Raw genomic sequence first — 18,409 nt, 5'->3', positions numbered from 1 at the left:
ACCATCAGCATTCTGCATGTAACTATTGATCAGAAACTGAACTTAACTCGCTATGTTAATACTGTGGCTACCGGAGCAGGTTAATGGCTAAGAATCCAATGACAAGTAACTCACCTGCTGACCCCCAAAGCCTGTCCACCATCTACAAGGCACAAGTCAGGAATGTAATGGAATACACCTCACTTGCCTGGATGAGTGACGTACCAACAACACTGCTTTGTTTGACATTATGTGGAGATGCCGGCTTTGGACTGGGGTGAGCAGAGTAAGAAGTCTTACAACACCAGGTTAAAGTCCAACAGGCTTGTTTCGAATCACAAGCTTTCGGAGCACTGCTCCTTCCTCAGGTGAATGAAGAGGTGGGTTCCAGAAGCATATACACAGACTAAGTCAAAGATGCAAGACGATACTTTGAATTTGAGTCTTTGCAGGTAATTAAGTCTTTACAGGTCCAGACAGAGCAACTGGAGAGAGGGATAATCACAGGTTAAAGAGGTGTGAATTGTCTCAAGCCAGGACAGTTGGTAGGATTTCACAAACCCGTGCAATTGTCGCACGATGTTAGTTCATCCGTTGTCGCAGCATCTGCATGGTCTCCCTATGTACCACGCTTTGGGACATCCTTTTTCATCCATTGTAGCAGTGTCTGCATGGTCTCGCCAATGTACCACACTTCGGGGGATCCGGATGTCCTGAAGTGTGGTACATTGGCGAGACCATGCAGACGCTGCGACAACGGATGAACAACGTTGTCTACCTCATACGCTGTAAGCAACTTTGTCAACCTCATACACTGCAGGCAACATTATCTACCTCATATGCTGCAGGAAAGGATGTCCCAAAGCGTGGTACATTGGCGAGACTATACAGACGCTGCGACAACTGATGAACGGACATCGTGCGACAATCGACAGGCAGGAATGTTCCCTTCCAGTTGGGGAACACTTCAGTAGTCAAGGGGATTCAGCCTCTGATCTTCGGGTAAGTGTTCTCCAAGGCGACCTTCCGGATGCGCGGAAACTTATAGCCAAGTTCCGCACGCATGAGTAAGGCACCAACCGGGACCTTGGATTCATGTTGCATTACATTCACCCCCCACCATCTGGTCTAATCCTACCAACTGTCCTGGCTTGAGACAATTCTCACCTCTTTAACCTGCGATTATCCCTCTCTCCAGTTGCTCCATCTGGACCTGTAAAGACTTAATTACCTGCAAAGACTCGCATTCAAAGTATCGTCTTGCATCTTTGACTTTGGCTATATCTATGTTTCTGGAATCCACCTCTTCATTCACCTAATGAAGGAGCGGTGCTCCAAAAGCTAGTGATTCGAAACAAACCTGTTGGACTTTAACCTGGTGTTGTAAGACTTCTTACTTGTTTGACATTATTCAGGACAAAGCAGCCCGCTTGATTGCTCCCCCTTTCACAAACATTCAAGCCCTCCACCACCAACGAACAGTGGCAGCCATGTGTACCATCTACAAGATGCACTGCAGGAACTTGCCAAGGTTCCTCAGACAGCACCTTCCAAACCCACAACCACTACCATCTAGAAGGACAAGAGCAGCAGATATCTTGGAACCCAACCCATATCTTGTTGCCCTTGTTGAAGGGTGTCTAGGAAGGGCAATAAATGCTGGCCTAACCAGAGATGCCCACATCCCGTAAATGAATAAAGAAATTATAAACATATTATAAATATTTAATTATTAACACAGATTCTTAAAATGCTGCGGAGTAAGAAGCTTATGTATTTCTCAGGCCAACAGAATAACAAGAGATAATATGACTTGTTAAGTTTGACGGGAAGGAATGAATAGGTTGGTTTAATGGGTCTCAACTTTGATTGAAAGACAGCTGTGTTAACCAATTATTGGTCGAGACTCAGTCGACCTCCAAAAACGAGATATCGTTTGAAAAGAAGTGTGGCTTTAAAGCTGAAACAATGAGCATAATTATGTTTTTTTTAATGGGTAAATTCTTATTTTACATTTGACAAGTTGTTGACCAATTGGCTATTTTCCCATAATTGACTAAGGTGGATATTCAACATTTTAAGGTCCAAGAACGGGATCCCCAGAAGCCATTTTGGGGCAGAGAGGAAGAGATGGAGTAAGACATTGAGAGAAAAATGTGGGCAGTGAGGGGGAGAGAGAGCTGTTTGTGAAGAGTTGTTGAGGGCTGTTTGTGTTACATTGTGTTACATCGATGTTGTCTCTTCATGACTTGGTCTGAGAAGGATGGTAAGAAATCTGTTAGAGTTATGCTTTCTCCTCTTCCTGTTAATTACTGATAATTGCTGTTAATTGAAACTTTGCTCCATTTTTTCTGAGTTATTACCTTTTTAATGGTTAATAAACTTTCTGAATACATCATTTAAAGTGCTCTTCCTTGCCAAAAGGTTAAGCGTCTCGAACATTTTGTCATTTATGATTAAGGGGTTATTTTAAACGGGCAAACCCCATAAATCATAGCTCAGATTAATTAAAAAATTTACAGATACCAGCAGATTGAAGTGTCCGATATCAGTGCCCTCAGATATTGTATATCTGCAGATTGAAGTGTCTTAGATAAGTGTTCTACAGATATTGTGTATCAGCAGATTGAAGTGTCCTATATCTCTGTTCTCAGATATTGTGTATCAGCAGATAGAAGTGTCCTATATCTGTGTTCACAGATATTGGGTATCAGCAGATAGAAGTGTCCTATATCTGTGTTCACAGATATTGGGTATCAGCAGATAGAAGTGTCCTATATCTGTGTTCACAGATATTGGGTATCAGCAGATAGAAGTGTCCTATATCTCTGTTCTCAGATATTGTGTATCAGCAGATAGAAGTGTCCTATATCTGTGTTCACAGATATTGGGTATCAGCAGATAGAAGTGTCCTATATCTGTGTTCACAGATATTGGGTATCAGCAGATAGAAGTGTCCTATATCTGTGTTATCAGATATTGGACCAGCAGATAGAAGTGTCCTATATCTGTGTTCACAGATATTCAGTATCAGCAGATTGAAGTGTCCTATATCTCTGTTCTCAGATATTGGGTATCAGCAGATTGAAGTGTCCTATATCTGTGTTCTCAGATATTGGGTATCAGCAGATTGAAATGTCTGTGTTATCAGATATTGGACCAGCAGATTGAAGTGTCCTATATCTCTGTTCACAGATATTGGGTATCAGCAGATTGAAGTGTCCCATGTCTGTGTTATCAGATATTGGATACCAGCAGATTGAAGTGTCCTATATCTCTGTTCATAGATATTGGGTATCAGCAGATTGAAGTGTCCTATATCTGTGTTATCAGATATTGGACCAGCAGATTGAAGTGTCCTATATCTGTGTTATCAGATATTGGGTATCAGCAGATTGAAGTGTCCTATATCTCTGTTCATAGATATTGGGTATCAGCAGATTGAAGTGTCCTATATCTGTGTTATCAGATATTGGACCAGCAGATTGAAGTGTCCTATATCTGTGTTATCAGATATTGGACCAGCAGATTGAAGTGTCCTATATCTGTGTTATCAGATATTGGACCAGCAGATTGAAGTGTCCTATATCTGTGTTATCAGATATTGGGTATCAGCAGATTGAAGTGTCCTATATCTCTGTTCATAGATATTGGGTATCAGCAGATTGAAGTGTCCTATATCTCTGTTCTCAGATATTGGACCAGCAGATTGAAGTGTCCTATATCTGTGTTCACAGATATTGGGTATCAGCAGATTGAAGTGTCCTATATCTGTGTTATCAGATATTGGACCAGCAGATTGAAGTGTCCTATATCTGTGTTCACAGATATTGGATACCAGCAGATTGAAGTGTCCTATATCTGTGTTATCAGATATTGGACCAGCAGATTGAAGTGTCCTATATCTGTGTTATCAGATATTGGGTATCAGCAGATTGAAGTGTCCTATATCTGTGTTATCAGATATTGGACCAGCAGATTGAAGTGTCCTATATCTGTGTTATCAGATATTGGACCAGCAGATTGAAGTGTCCTATATCTGTGTTATCAGATATTGGGTATCAGCAGATTGAAGTGTCCTATATCTCTGTTCATAGATATTGGGTATCAGCAGATTGAAGTGTCCTATATCTGTGTTCATAGATATTGGGTATCAGCAGATTGAAGTGTCCTATATCTCTGTTCACAGATATTGGATACCAGCAGATTGAAGTGTCCTATATCTGTGTTCAGAGATATTGGGTATCAGCAGATTGAAGTGTCCTATATCTGTGTTCATAGATATTGGGTATCAGCAGATTGAAGTGTCCTATATCTCTGTTCACAGATATTGGATACCAGCAGATTGAAGTGTCCTATATCTGTGTTCATAGATATTGGGTATCAGCAGATTGAAGTGTCCTATATCTGTGTTATCAGATATTGGACCAGCAGATTGAAGTGTCCTATATCTCTGTTCACAAATATTGTGTATCAGCAGATTTAAGTGTCTTATATCACACCAGCCTCCACCGTCCACCATACCACTACCCCTCCCTCTAGCCGTCACCCACAAGTGCTGCATCACATAGCCCACTCAAGGGCAGCACACTCACTGTAGCCCCTGTGGAACCTCCGCACATACCACTGGCAAGGAAAGCACCAGCCGACGGTACTCCTGGCATCAGGTATAGCCGCCAGGGCCAGAGGCCCCCATGATGCAGGGCACCAATGGGGCCAGGGGTGAGGTGATGTGGGGGGCATACAGGGGCCGTGCCCAGTGTGCTAAGAGAGGCATGCAGGGGCAGAGCATGCAACGCCAACCAAGGCTACCATGAAGCCCAGTGGACCTGGTTAGGCACGGTGATACACACCATTCTAACATGTCAGCCTTTCATCCCCTGCAGACAATGGATATTAGAATTAAACCAGCAATGGAAGCCTTCCTGCTAGTTGCCGCAGCCCTGGGGGATGCCCTGCGGCTGTACAAGCTGGTGCTCCTTGAGGAAGAGAATGCTGCAGCAGCAGAGCCTGCAGCGGTGGAGCGTGCAGCAGCCGAGCCTGCCCCAGAGGAACAGGTGGCAGCTGCCCAGGATGGGCAGCCTGTCGCCCAACAGGCCGAGGAAGAGTGTATGCCAAGGAGGTGCCGCAGAGGCCTTGTGTGTACCGGCATTGCCTGTCATTCGAGGACCTGCCGGATGGCGCATGCCGTCGGAGACTCCGGCCGAGCAAGAGACAGTGCCACATTTCTGCCAGATCATGGCGCACCTGGCACTGCAGGGGACTGGTGGAGGGGGGGAGGCACCCATTCCCGCTCCCGGTGGTCATCAAGGGGTCGGTGGCTCTGAACGTTTATGCCACAGAGTCCTTCCAGGCGCCAAGTAGGGACCTGTCGGTGCACAGGTCCATCCACGCTGTCACGGAGGCTCTATATGTCCAGGTGGCTCAATACTTCCATTTCAATGTTTAGCGAGACCAACTGAATGCCCAGGCAGCAGAGTCCGCCGCCATTGCCGAGATGCCTCAGGTGCTGGGGGTGATCAATGGGATGCGTGTCCCCCCCCCCCCCCGAGCACCTGCGGATGATAGGCTGCTCTACACAAACCGAAAGGGGCTCCACTCAATGAACATGCAGCTGATAAGTGACCTTCAGCCACGCATCATGCACAGCTTTGCCCGGACTCAGGCAGTGTGCACTACTCCTTCATCCTTGCACACTCGACAATTCCTGACAAGTTTGAAATGCCCCCCGGCTGGGGGGTTAGGTCCTGGGTGACAGGGGTTGTCCAGGCACAGCTGATGGTCACTTATCAGCTGCACGTTCATTGAGTGGGACCCAGGCAGGTATGGGAGGCCGCATGACGTGTGCGCCAAGGCCAACGTGCACAGCCTGATCGCTTCCAGGTTCACTGAATGGGGGGGGGGGGGGGGGGGTAGACTGGCCAGGGGCATGGAAACCGCATACTTCCACTCCCACCTCACACTCCCCGCCCCTCGCACCCACTACCTGCAACCCCCTTTGGAATACATACCTGCCGCACGACAGGGTGCGGGCCCTGGGTTCTGGTCCATGGGATGGAGGATGATGACAAACTGCTCTGTGATGAGCTCTGGTGCTCCGCATCGTTTGACTATGTCTGACTCCTGCCCCCGCTACCACTTTCCACAGCTCACCTGGGTGATCCCCGCATGTGAGTTGGCCATTTCATCAAATGGTCCCTTCGGATCCCTGGGGAGACGGCGGTGGGTGTGATCGGGGAGCAAGGGAGGATGGGGTGACCAGCCTACCCACAATGTCCTCAAAATCGGCACCCCCTCCCCCTGCCCTCCTCTGCACCCCCTCTATGGCCAGCCCAGACTAACCCATCCTTCACACCCATCTGACAGAGCACCGAGGCAGGTTGTAACAGTGTTCACAGGTGTTTAATGTGCACAATGTTTTACAGATCTGTACCTAGTCCCTGTAATTAAACTGGGCCCTGCACCCTTGCCCACATGACTGGTGCCTTTCAGGCCCTGACGCTACATCTAGGTGGTTCCCCAGAAGGTACAGCAGGAGTGGAGGCAGTTTGCTGTGATGCCTGCCCTGCAACCACGGTCCTTGTCGGCAGGCATCTTAGAATATAGAACATACAGTGCAGAAGGAGGTGATTCGGCCCATCGAGTCTGCACTGACCCACTTAAGCCCTCACTTCCATCCTATCCCCATAACCCAATAACCCCATCTAACCTTTTTGGTCACTAAGGGCAATTTAGCATTGCAAATCCACCTAACCTGCACGGCTTTGGGCGGTGGGAGGAAACCGGAGCACCCGGAGGAAACCCACGCAGACACGGGGAGAACGTGCAGACTCCACACAGACAGTGACCCGGCAGGGAATTGAACCTGGGACCCTGGCTCTGTGAAGCCACAGTGCTATCCACTTGTGCTACCATGTTGTCTTCTGGAGTGGCCTAGCCTGGATGGGCCCGGCTGCTGTTTGGGGTCCCAGGTGGTGTGGTGTTGCCCTGTTCTGCCCACTGCCCATCAGATGTGCTAGATGCTGCGGTGTTCTGGCACTTCTCCTGTGAGAGTCACCGGTATGGGCTCCATCACCTCCTCCTCCCTCAGGGTGCCCACTATTGGCCTGTCTGGATGGTGTTTCTCACGGCACTCAAGGCCTCTGCCACTCGCACCCAGGCACGGCGAATGGCAGCATGTGGCAGCCTCTGTCTCGGGACAGGGTACAGGGTCACCCGCCTCTCCTCCACTGCGTGTAGGAGGGTCTCCAGCTCGGCACCCGTAAATTGTGGAGCCGCTTTCCTTGCTGCCACCTTGTTGGCTGGGAGAGTGTGTGTGGGAGTGCAGTGTGTATATGCGGCTGCAGCTTGTCAGCCTCCTGAGTGGCAATCGTGAATCTGGCGAATCCGGCACGTTTCTCCTGGGAATCGATTGTGTTCCATGTGGTGCCCGTGATAGCCCCGGAACAGTCGCTGAATCGGTCCAGATGCGGCACCACTTTTGCTGTCGTGGAACTCCTCTAATTCTGTCTCGGCGTCAACACTTAGCCTCAAGAACGGGGAATCCAGCCCATAGGGCGCGATTCTCCACTCCCACGCCGGGTGGGAGAATCGCGGGAGGGCCGCTTTGGCACCCCCAGCGATTCGCCCCCCCCCCCCCCAAATGGCATGACGCCAGCGACAAGGCCCGGCGGCCATGATTCACGGCATGGCCCTCCTAGCCCCCCGGCGGGGGGAGAATAGGGGGCCAGGAGCGGCCTCCGATGCTCTCCGGGTTTCACGACGGCGTCAGGCCTGGCGGAGAATTCCGCCCATAACCTTTTGTGTTCCAAATTACATGTCCAGCCTTTCTAACACATCTACTCATGAATTATACAATTAATGCTGTCTACTTAACTAATTTGGCTGGTCCCTAATAATACTGGTTTAGTTTTTATCAAAATGGTTTATTTATTTTATCAGAAAATACCTAAGAAGATAATAATACGATACAAAATGATAGTCACACTAAAATTAGTGATTTTGAAACTACCAACATACCCAATGCGTGGTAACGCAGATATAGGCCACGTTTATCTGACAGCACATTTATAGGTCACTCTGTCGGCTGGCACCAACTATCTGAGGACACAGTTGTGGAACACTTCTACATTCTGATATCCAATATCTGAAATCACAGATATTAGACACTCTACCTGCTGGTACCTCATACCTGTGAACACAGGTCAACAGTACTCTTCCCAATAAGTACCCCATGTCTGAGGACACTATTAGAGAACACTTCTACCTGCATTAATTGCAGGAGCAGCAACAACCAGAAGAGATTGTGGAAGGAAGACGCTTGCAGGCTGCTCGGCATATTCAGGTTACACTGCTGCAGGCGGTTTTCTCCTGACTATGACCCCTGAACCAATATTCCTCTAAACTTCCCACTCTCCTACTATTAACATGTCATAGTCTTCCTGTAATCATTATTCTCAATTAATCTGTGCGCTCAAAGCCATTCCAAACCTTATGAGAAATAAGGTCATAATATGACCACTCTCCCTTTCACAGATAGTTGGTGGGGACTGGTGACTTACCCATCTCTTCCCCACACTGACCCAAGTGCAAGGGCACCTGCCCCGTAGAATGGGCTCTTCTTTAAATATGCCCCATTGACCCCGATGATGCAATTGGCCCCCCATCCACTATGCTAAGCGTAGACATGAGGAGCGCGAGGATTTAACTTGACTTCTTTTTCCTATCTTACATTGATACCAATTCCAGGAAATTAGGAGAGAAATATAATTGTGTAAATAAAACACAAAGGACCAGTTTATGACTCCAAACTTTTAGACAGAAGGAGCCCATTCACAGCCAGAATTTTAAACATCTAAATAATGCAAGTGGACATTTATGAAGAATATTTTGTCATGAAAACTGTTTTTACTGAAACTGGTTCTGCGTTATATTAGACTGGTGTGCCATTTGGAATTGTGATTTGTTTCCAGATTCTCCTGTGTTGGTTTCTTTGAAATACTTCTATTGCCAGAGTTGATTGTAATTTCCTTGTAACGTTATACCTGCAAAAGGGAAAAAGCTCATGATTCTCGATCATGTCGGAGGGGGTAAGATTCTCGATCATGTCGGAGGGGGTAAGATTCTCGATCATGTCGGAGGGTCTCAGAAATACACAATTATTTGGGGAGTTTGTAAGTGGTGAAATATATCTGAGATGAGCCATAGCTTGCTTCTCCTGTAGAAGAGCTTTATGATGGAGCACAGAATTAATCAAGGAAAAAGAAACAAATCGATAACAAACCTGCACACAACCTACTCTGTAAAAAAAGATCATTCACTCTGAAATTGCTGAAATAAAGTGTGTGTGCCAGTCAGTTTACATCCCCAGTTTATGTCTTGCTGAGAAAAACATAGTGAAATAATCTCTCTCAGCGATGAATTATCAATTGGACGCGAGACACAATGAAGATCCAAACTGTGGCTTTAATCAGCTAGTTGTTAGCCCGGTGGTCGACTACAGAGAAAGGCTGACCGCCGGGAACTCTGGGTACTTATACCCCGCCTCGGAGGCGGAGTCTACTTGCCTCTCGACCAATTGGTGAGCAGTCACATGACTAGTCCCAGCCAATCAGGCGAGAGGCACATGACCAGCCAGAGCCAATGGGAAATCAACGCTCTGCACCAATGGCAGTGCTCCCATTCATACCACCACATTCACCCCTTGTAGAGAAAGAAGGGGGGAAGAGAGAGAGAGAGGGGGGTTGGGGGGGGTCCAAGGACTGGTGGTATGAGTATAGACAATAGAGAAGATGGGGGCTGCCCACTGGCCCGTGGCAAAATGAGCAATACTAACTACATTAGGAGGCAAAAAAATTACAATAGAGTCCAATAAAGTCCCATGGCTGCATCAGATGGACACGATCAGCCTGTCGGGTGCCCGTGGTGTTCTGGAGGACCTTCGCAGTGGAGCCGGTGACGTCGGGCTGATGGCCGTCCTTGCCTCCGGGAGCTTCGGTCGTAGATGTGTCTCCGTACCCCGGGCCGGTGGTGGAGACGCTGTAATCGGGGAAGAGGGGGTCTGTGCGCTGGGTCGTGGGGGCGCTAGGGGTGATGGGGGGAATTGGGGTTGGGGGGGAGGTGTTGATGTAGGGGGATAAGGCCGCACGCCGGCGGGTGCCAGGTCCCGGAGCGAGACCGTATCCTGCCGACCGTCGGGATACTCCACGTACGCATATTGCGGGTTGGCGTGGAGTAACTGAACTCGCTCAACCAACGGGTCGGACTTGTGCACCTGCACATGCTTCCAGAGCAAGATGGGCCCGGGGGTGGCGGTCAATCTGCGCGCTGGCGCAGGTAACGCGGGATAGGGCATCGAGAGGCTCGTTGAGCTTCCCAGGACGATACAAGATATTGTAGTTGTACGTGGACAACTTGATCCGCCACCGTAAGATCTTGTCATTCTTGATCTTGCCCCTCTGTGCATTATCAAACATGAAAGTCACTGACCGTTGGTCTGTGAGGAGGGTAAACCTCCTGCCGGCCAGATAGTGCCTCCAATATCGCACAGTTTCGACTATGGCCTGTGCCTCCTTTTCCACCGAGGAATGGCGGATTTTGGAAGCGTGGAGGGTCCGGGAGAAGAAGGCCACGGGTCTGCCCGCTTGGTTCAGGGTGGCCGCCAGAGCTACGTCAGATCCGTCAATCTCGACCTGGAATAGGAGGGACTCGTCGATAGCATGCATCGTGGCCTTTGTGATATCCACTTTGATGCGGCTAAAGGCCTGGCGGGCCTCCATCGACAGGGGAAAGGAGGTGGACTGGATGAGGGGGGCGGGCTTTGTCGGCGTAGAAGGGGACCCACTGGGCGTAATAGGAGAAGAAGCCCAGGCAGCGTTTGAGGGATTTAAGGGAGTTGGGGAGAGGGAGTTCCATCAGAGGGCGCATGCGTTCGGGATCGGGGCCCATCACTCCGTTACGCAATATGTAGCCAAGGATGGCTAGGCGGTCGGTGCTAAACACGCACTTATCCTTATTGTAGGTTAAATTAAGGAGTTTCGCGGTTCGGAGGAATTTTTGAAGGTTGATGTCATGGTCCTGCTGGTCGTGGCTTCAGATGGTGATGTTATCGAGATACGGGAAGGTAGCCCGTAAATCGTGCTTGTCTACCATTCAGTCCATCTCCCGTTGGAAGGCCGAGACCCCATCAGTAACACCGAATGGAACCCTGAGGAAGTGGTAGAGGCGCCCATCTGCCTCAAACGCGGTGTACTTGCGGTCACTCGCGCGGATGGGGAGCTGGTGGTAGGCGGCTTAAGATCCACCGTGGAAAAGACTTTGTACTTCGCGATCCTGTTAACCAGGTCGGAAATACGGGAGAGAGGATACGCGTCCAGCTGCGTAAACCTGTTGATGCTCTGACTGCAATCAATGACCATCCGTTTTTTCTCCCCAGTCCGAACTACCAGCACTTGGGCTCAACAGGAACTGTTGCTGGCCTCGATGACTCCTTCCTTAAGGAGCCTCTGGACCTCGGACCCGATGAAGGTCCGGTCGTGGGCACTGTATCGTCTGCTCCTAGTGGCGACAGGTTTACAATCTGGGGTGAGATTAGCAAACAAGGAAGGGGGGTCCACTTTGAGGGATGCGAGGCTGCAGACAGTAAGGGGGGGAATGGGGCCGCCGAATTGGAAGGTTAAGCTTTGCAGGTTGCACTGGAAATACAGGCCCAAGAGTGCCGGAGCGCATAGACGGGGGAGAATGAGGAGTTTGTAGATTTTGAAAACCCTCCCCTGGACCGTGAGGTCCGCTATGCAGCACCTGGTGATTTGGACGGAGCGCGAACCCGAGGCCAATTCAATCTTATGCATAACTGGGTGGATGGGGAGCGCGCAGCGTCTTACCGTGTCAGAGTGGATGAAACATTCCGTGCTCCCGGAGTCCAGCAGGCATTTCGTCTCATGCCCGTTGAGCTGGATCGTTGTCGTAGTCTTGGCGAGCGTGCGTGGTCGCGACAGGTCGAGTGTGATGGAAGCAAGTCGTGGCGAGAGTTCCAAGTCATCCTCGGTGGCAGAGTAATCGCTGGCAGGGCCTTCTGTGTTGGCCCAAGATGGCGGCGCCCAGGACCCGCACGTGGAGCTGCGGCCCCAAGATGACGGCGCCCATGACTCGCACGTGGCGTCCGGGACCCAAGATGGCGCCGCCCATGGGAACCTCGTGGCAGCTGGGGGCAGTGTCAGCGGCGTCTGCGGGCCGGTCGGGGCAGCCGGGAGCGGGGGTCGGGAGGACCGTGGGCCTGTTGCGGGGGCCGGGAGGCGGGCCGGAGAGGTTGGTGCACGGCGCTGGGCCCTGGGAGGGCCCGTGGGGGGGGGGGGGGGGGGGGATCCGCGGTCGCTGCACAGAACAGCAGCGACCGACTTGGTCTGGCAGACCACCGCGTAGTTGCCCTTCTTCCCGCAGCTCTTACACAGAGCGGAGCGGGCCGGGCAGCGCAGGCGAGGGTGTTTGGAGAGGCCGCAAAAATAGCAGCGGGGCCCCGTTAGCTTGTCGGAGCGTCCCGCAGCACAGGCCTGGGGGGGGGGGGGGGGTCGGGGTCAGCGGAGGACGGGGGTGGCGTGTGCCATGAAGTCCAGGGGGTTGCTGCGTGGCGGGGGGCGTATGCGCGGGCGTTCAGGTCGGCGACCTCCAGGGAGGTTGCGAGAGTCCGTGCCTCAGCTAGGCTGAGGGCGTTCTTCTCCAGCAATCGTTGGCGGATAGAGGAGGATTGCATGCCGGCAACGTAAGCGTCTCTAATTAAAAGTTCCATGTGCTCAGTCGCAGAAACTTGGGGACAGGCGCACATTCTCCCTAGAGCCATGAGGGCCTGGTAGAACTCGTCGAGTGACTGACCAGGGAACTGTTGTCTAGTAGTCAGGAGATGCCGTGCGTATACTTCGTTGACCGGCCGGAGAAAGTGTCCTCTCAGAATATCTATGGCCGCGTCATAATCACTTTCGTCCTCAATCATTGAATATACCGCCGTGCCCATGCACGAGTGGAGGATGTGGAGTTTCTGCTCCTTGGTGGGCTTGCTGGCTGCTGTTGTCAGGCAACTGTTGATACACGCCTGCCAATGTTTAAAGATTGCAGGCGCATTTGAAGCATGCGGGCTGGTGCGGAGGCAGTCAGGCTTGATGCGTAGCTCCATTCCAAAATTCTAGCTGATTAAATTGATGTACCATCAATTGGACGCGAGACACGATGAAGATCCAAACTGTGGCTTTAATCAGCTAGTTGTTAGCCCGGTGGTCGACTACAGAGAAAGGCCGACCGCCGGGAACTCTGGGTACTTATACCCCGCCTCGGAGGTGGGGTCTACTTGCCTCTCGACCAATTGGTGAGCAGTCACATGTCTAGTCCCAGCCAATCAGGCGAGAGGCACATGACCAGCCAGAGCCAATAGGAAACCAACGCTCTGCACCAATGGCAGTGCTCCCATTCATACTACCACACTCAGCACAGCAAATCCAAAGCACAATTTCTTTGCCAGGATGAAAGGGTGCAGAATGCCCAGATGTAGAGCATCTGAGAACTCTGGCTGAAATCAGATCCTTTGCTGTGCTTCAGGCATCCTGCTCCAGCCACAGCGAGCACTTTGTTTCCACCTTCTCGGGGGTTAGCTTCCAAAGATGGAAATCCTACCGATGATCATCTCCAGAAGATTTAAATTAAGTTGACCTGTGAAATTCACCAGAGTCAGAGGTGAGCCAGATGTGCAGATACCAAGTCAAATAGACCCTGCAAGAGGAAAATCTTAGCTGTAAACATGGATTGATTCAAGGGTGATAGACCTTAGCACCTTGGTGGATCCTCTTATTCAGGTGTGCCACAATGATCACAAACTTATGTATTCTCTGCAGAACTGCATCTTCCAAGACCTCCCTCTCTATGAATGACTTCACTCACTTTGCATGATGTCAAACATGCCTGTTAGAACCATAGAAATGTTACAGCACGGAGGAGGCCATTTGGCACATCTTGTCCATGCCAGCTCGAGGACACCCAGGTGCCCTTTCTAATCCAACCTTCCTACACCCGGTCCACACCACTGTAGCTACAACAGAGTCTCTGCCTGAGCTGTGAATTCCAGACTTCCACTAACCCACATAAGAACATAAGAACTAGGAGCAGGCCATCTGGCCCTCGCTCCTGCACCACCATTAAATAAGATCATGGCTGATCTTTTTATGGACTCAGCTCCCAAAACCCTGAATTCCTTTACTGCTCAAAAATCTATCTTTGCCTTAAAAACATTCAACAAGGTAGCCTCAACTGCTTCATCGGGCAAGGAATTCCACAGATTCACAATCCCTTGGGTGAAGAAGTCCCTCCTCAACTCAGTCCTAAATCTGCTCCCCTTATTTTGAGGCTATGGCCCTAGTTCTAGTTTCACCCACCAGTGGAAAAATCCTCCCTGCTTCTATCCTATCTATTCCCTTCATAATTTTATATGTTTCTGTAACACTGCAGTTCATTCTGCTAAATTCCGATGAATATAACCCCAGTCTACTCAGTCTCTCCTCATAAACCAATCCTCTCAACTCTGGACATCCTTTCTCAAGTAAGGAGACCAAACCTGTACACAGTACTCCAGGTGTGGCCTCACCAACAACCTATAAAGCTACAACATAACCTCCCTGTTTTTAAGCTCCATCCCTCCAGCAATGAAGGACAAAATTCCATTTGCCTTCTTAATTACCTGCTGCATCTGCAAACCAACTTTTATGATTCATGCCCTCTGTGTAAAATGTTTTTCCTCATGCCCCCGCTACACCTTCTGCAATTTATCTTGAATTTTTTTTTACATAGAATTTACAGTGCAGAAGGAGGCCATTCGGCCCATCAAGTCTGCACCGGCTTCTGGAAAGAGCATCCTACCCAAGATCACCGCCACCCTATCCCCATAACCCAGTAACCCCACCCAACACTGAGGGCAATTTTGGACACTAAGGGCAATTTAGCATGGCTAATCCACCTAACCTGCACATCTTTGGACTGCGGGAGGAAACCGGAGCACCTGGAGGAAACCCACGCACACACGGGGAGGATGTGCAGACTCCGCACAGTGACCCAAGCCGGAATCGAACCTGGGACCCTGGAGCTGTGAAGCGATTGTGCTATCCACAATGCTACCGTGCTGCCTCCCCTACGTCCCCTAGTTCTAGAATTCGCTACCAAGGGAAACAATTTTATCATAATCACTCTATCTCTTCTCCTTATAATTTTGTACACCTTAATTAAGTCACCCCAAGGAAAATAACTCCAACCTATCCAATCTCTTCTCGTAGCTACACTTTTCTAACCTTGGCAACATTCTTGTAAACCTCCTCTGCACTCTCCCTAAAGCAATTATGTCCTTCCTGTAATGTGGCGATCAGAACTGCACACAATACTCCAGTTATGGCCTCACCAGTGTTTTATACAATTCCAACATTATATCCTTACTTTTATTTCCTATATCTCTGCCAATGAAGGACAGCATTCCATATGCTTTCTTAACAACCGTGTCTATTTGAACTGCTGAACTGCTGGCTTTAGGGACCTGTGTACTTATACACCAAGATCTCTCATTTCATCTACCCCTTTTAGTTTCTTCCCATTTATAACTGTTTAACCTCCCTGAATGCATGACCTCACACTTCTCTGTGTTAAATTCCATCTGCCATTTTATTGCCCACTCCACCATTTTATCGCCCACTCTATATCATTTTGGAGATTCTAGCTATCCTCTACGTTGTCCACCACTCGACCAATCTTTGTGTGTCCTGCAAATTTCCCAATTGTGCCCGCCATGTTCACGTCCAAATCGTTAATATATAACGTAAAGAGTAAGGGTCCCAACACTGAGACCACTTGAAACAACTTTCCAATTGCAAGGGCAGCCATCAATAATTACCCTTTGTTTCCTGTTACTAAGTCAACTTTTTATCCAGTTTGCACCATCACCCTATGTCCCATGGGATTTTACTTTTTCTGAACTTTGTTCCACTATTTGCCCTGTTTGTTGAAGTACATCCTTTATACATTAGAACAGTGTGAATTAATGAGATGGAGCCCTGTGCAAAATGGGTTTCCTGCTCAGGATATGATCATAGATCATAGAATTTACATCGAGTCTGCACCGGCCCTATCCACCCTAAGCCCACACCTCCACCCTATCCCTGTAACCCAGTAACCCCACCCAACCCAATCCAACCCAACCATTTTTTTGGACACTAAGGGCAATTTAGCATGGCCAATCCACCTAACCTGCACATCTGCTACCACGGTAGCATGGTGGTTAGCACGGTAGCATGGTGGTTAGCATAAATGCTTCACAGCTCCAGGGTCCCAGGTTCGATTCCCGGCCGGGTCACTGTCTGTGCGGAGTCTGCACGTCCTCCCCGTGTGTGCGTGGGTTTCCTCCGGGTGCTCCGGTTTCCTCCCACAGTCCAAAGATGTGCAGGTTAGGTGGATTGGCCATGCTAAATTGCCCATAGTGTCCTAAAAAGTAAGGTTAAGGGGAGGGGGGGGGGGGTTGTTGGGTTACGGGCATAGGGTGGATACGTGGGTTTGAGTAGGGTAATCATTGCTCAGCACAACATCGAGGGCCGAAGGGCCTGTTCTGTGCTGTACTGTTCTATGTTCTATCTTTGGTCTGTGGGAGGAAACCGTAGCATCCGGAGGAAACCCACGCAGACACGGGGAGAACGTGCCAACTCCGCCCAGACAGTAACCCAAGCAGGGAATCGAACCTGGGATCCTGGACCTGTGAAGCAACTATGCTAACCACTGTGCCGTCGTGCCCCCCCTATGGCAGTAGTTCACCTGGAAATCTAATGCTGGATGCACGTTGTGTGGCTGTTGGGAGATTTAGTGAACTCCACTTGTAGAATTAATTTTTTGTGACTTCAGATAGAGATTGAGCTGTGAGTGTACTTGCCACAGGGGAGGAATGATTGATGCAGCGTGTGAGTCAGAGGGAAACTGCTGTGCCTTAATGGAACAATGCTGGTTCCACCACAACAAATTAACAGCAAATAAATAGTTACTACTTTGACAGCGATGACTGAGAACATGGCCAGAGCCAAGGAAGAGGAACACCCTCTCTTCCTTGACTGAGAATGCTCCAGGCGTACTGCTGCTGGGGCACTGCAAAGGAAGATTTCTCTGGATTGCTGGAAAGGGGAGACTATACAAACGATTATTCTTTCCTGTGAGGAGGCCCTTGGTAAAGATGATTTTAAAAACAGTTGTGTGGCCAAGTGCATTTGCTGGCAATATTTGGCCCGGCTGCAACACCGAATCTGCATCTTGATATTTGATGAGCAATTAGGGCCCGATCATCTCTCTCGCAAAATCATAAAGATGTCCATGTTTATGTGCAGTATACTTCATGCCCCTCCCCCTTTCAACTTGTTCAAATCCTTTTATATTTATATTTGCCTTCAGCTCTGAAGTAAGATCCCTGACCTGAAATGATTCACTCTCCGCAGGTTGATAATCAACCTGTAACCTACCTAGAAGCCCAGGGCAAGCAGTAAGACTGGCAGAGAATTGCTGGTTAGCCAGGCTTGATGCAGGGTGGTGCCATAGAAGCACTGATTCCCTACAGTGCAGAAGGAGGCCATTCAGCCCATTGGCTCTGCACCAACCCTCTGAAAGAACATCCTCCCTCAGCCTCCTCCCCGTCCCATCCCCGCAATCCCACCTAACCTGCACATCTTTGGATATAAAGGAGCAATTTAGCATAGCCAATGCACCAGCTTGGATATCTTTGGATTGTGGGAGAATACCGGAGCAGCCGGAGGAAACCCATGCAAACCCTCACTTGTCTCTCTGTGAAATAGAGAGAGATGCCTACCGACTGTGGCTAATGACAGGCGGCAGTATAGTCAGAATAAAGGATTGAAACCCAGGACTCGCATCAACCTGATGGGTTTTATTCAACAATAGACATATGGGGTGGGATTCTCCAATCCCGCGGCAGAGTGTCTACACCGTCGTAAGCGCCATTTGTCCAGGACAAATTCTGGCCCCTACAGGGGGCCAGCACGGTGCTGGAGTGGTTTGCGCTGCTCCAGCTGCCGATCCCGGCGTGAACTGTGCCCCGACACAACATGGCGCTGGACTACAGGGGCCGGTGCGTAGGAAAGGAGGTTCCCAGCCACAGTGGCCGGCCCGCCGATTGGTGGGCCCCGATTGCAGGCCAGGCCACATCGGAGGCCCCTCCTCGGGGTCGGAACCCCCCCCCCCCCCCCCCCCCCACAGACTGCCACCCGACCCTTCCACGCCAAGGTCCCGCCGGCCCAGAGCAGGTTAGAATGGCGGTGGCGGGATTCGGCTCTTTTCTTACGGCCGCACAGCCCGTCCGGGCCGGAGAATCGACGGGCCGGCTGCATAGTGCGTACGCGACCGGCGTCGCACCAACCAC

This window comes from Scyliorhinus canicula, chromosome 2 (genome assembly GCF_902713615.1).
Source record: "Scyliorhinus canicula chromosome 2, sScyCan1.1, whole genome shotgun sequence".
Taxonomy (NCBI): Eukaryota; Metazoa; Chordata; class Chondrichthyes; order Carcharhiniformes; family Scyliorhinidae; genus Scyliorhinus; species Scyliorhinus canicula.
The sequence above is the reverse complement of the archived record's forward strand: the minus strand, read 5'-3'. Positions refer to the sequence as shown.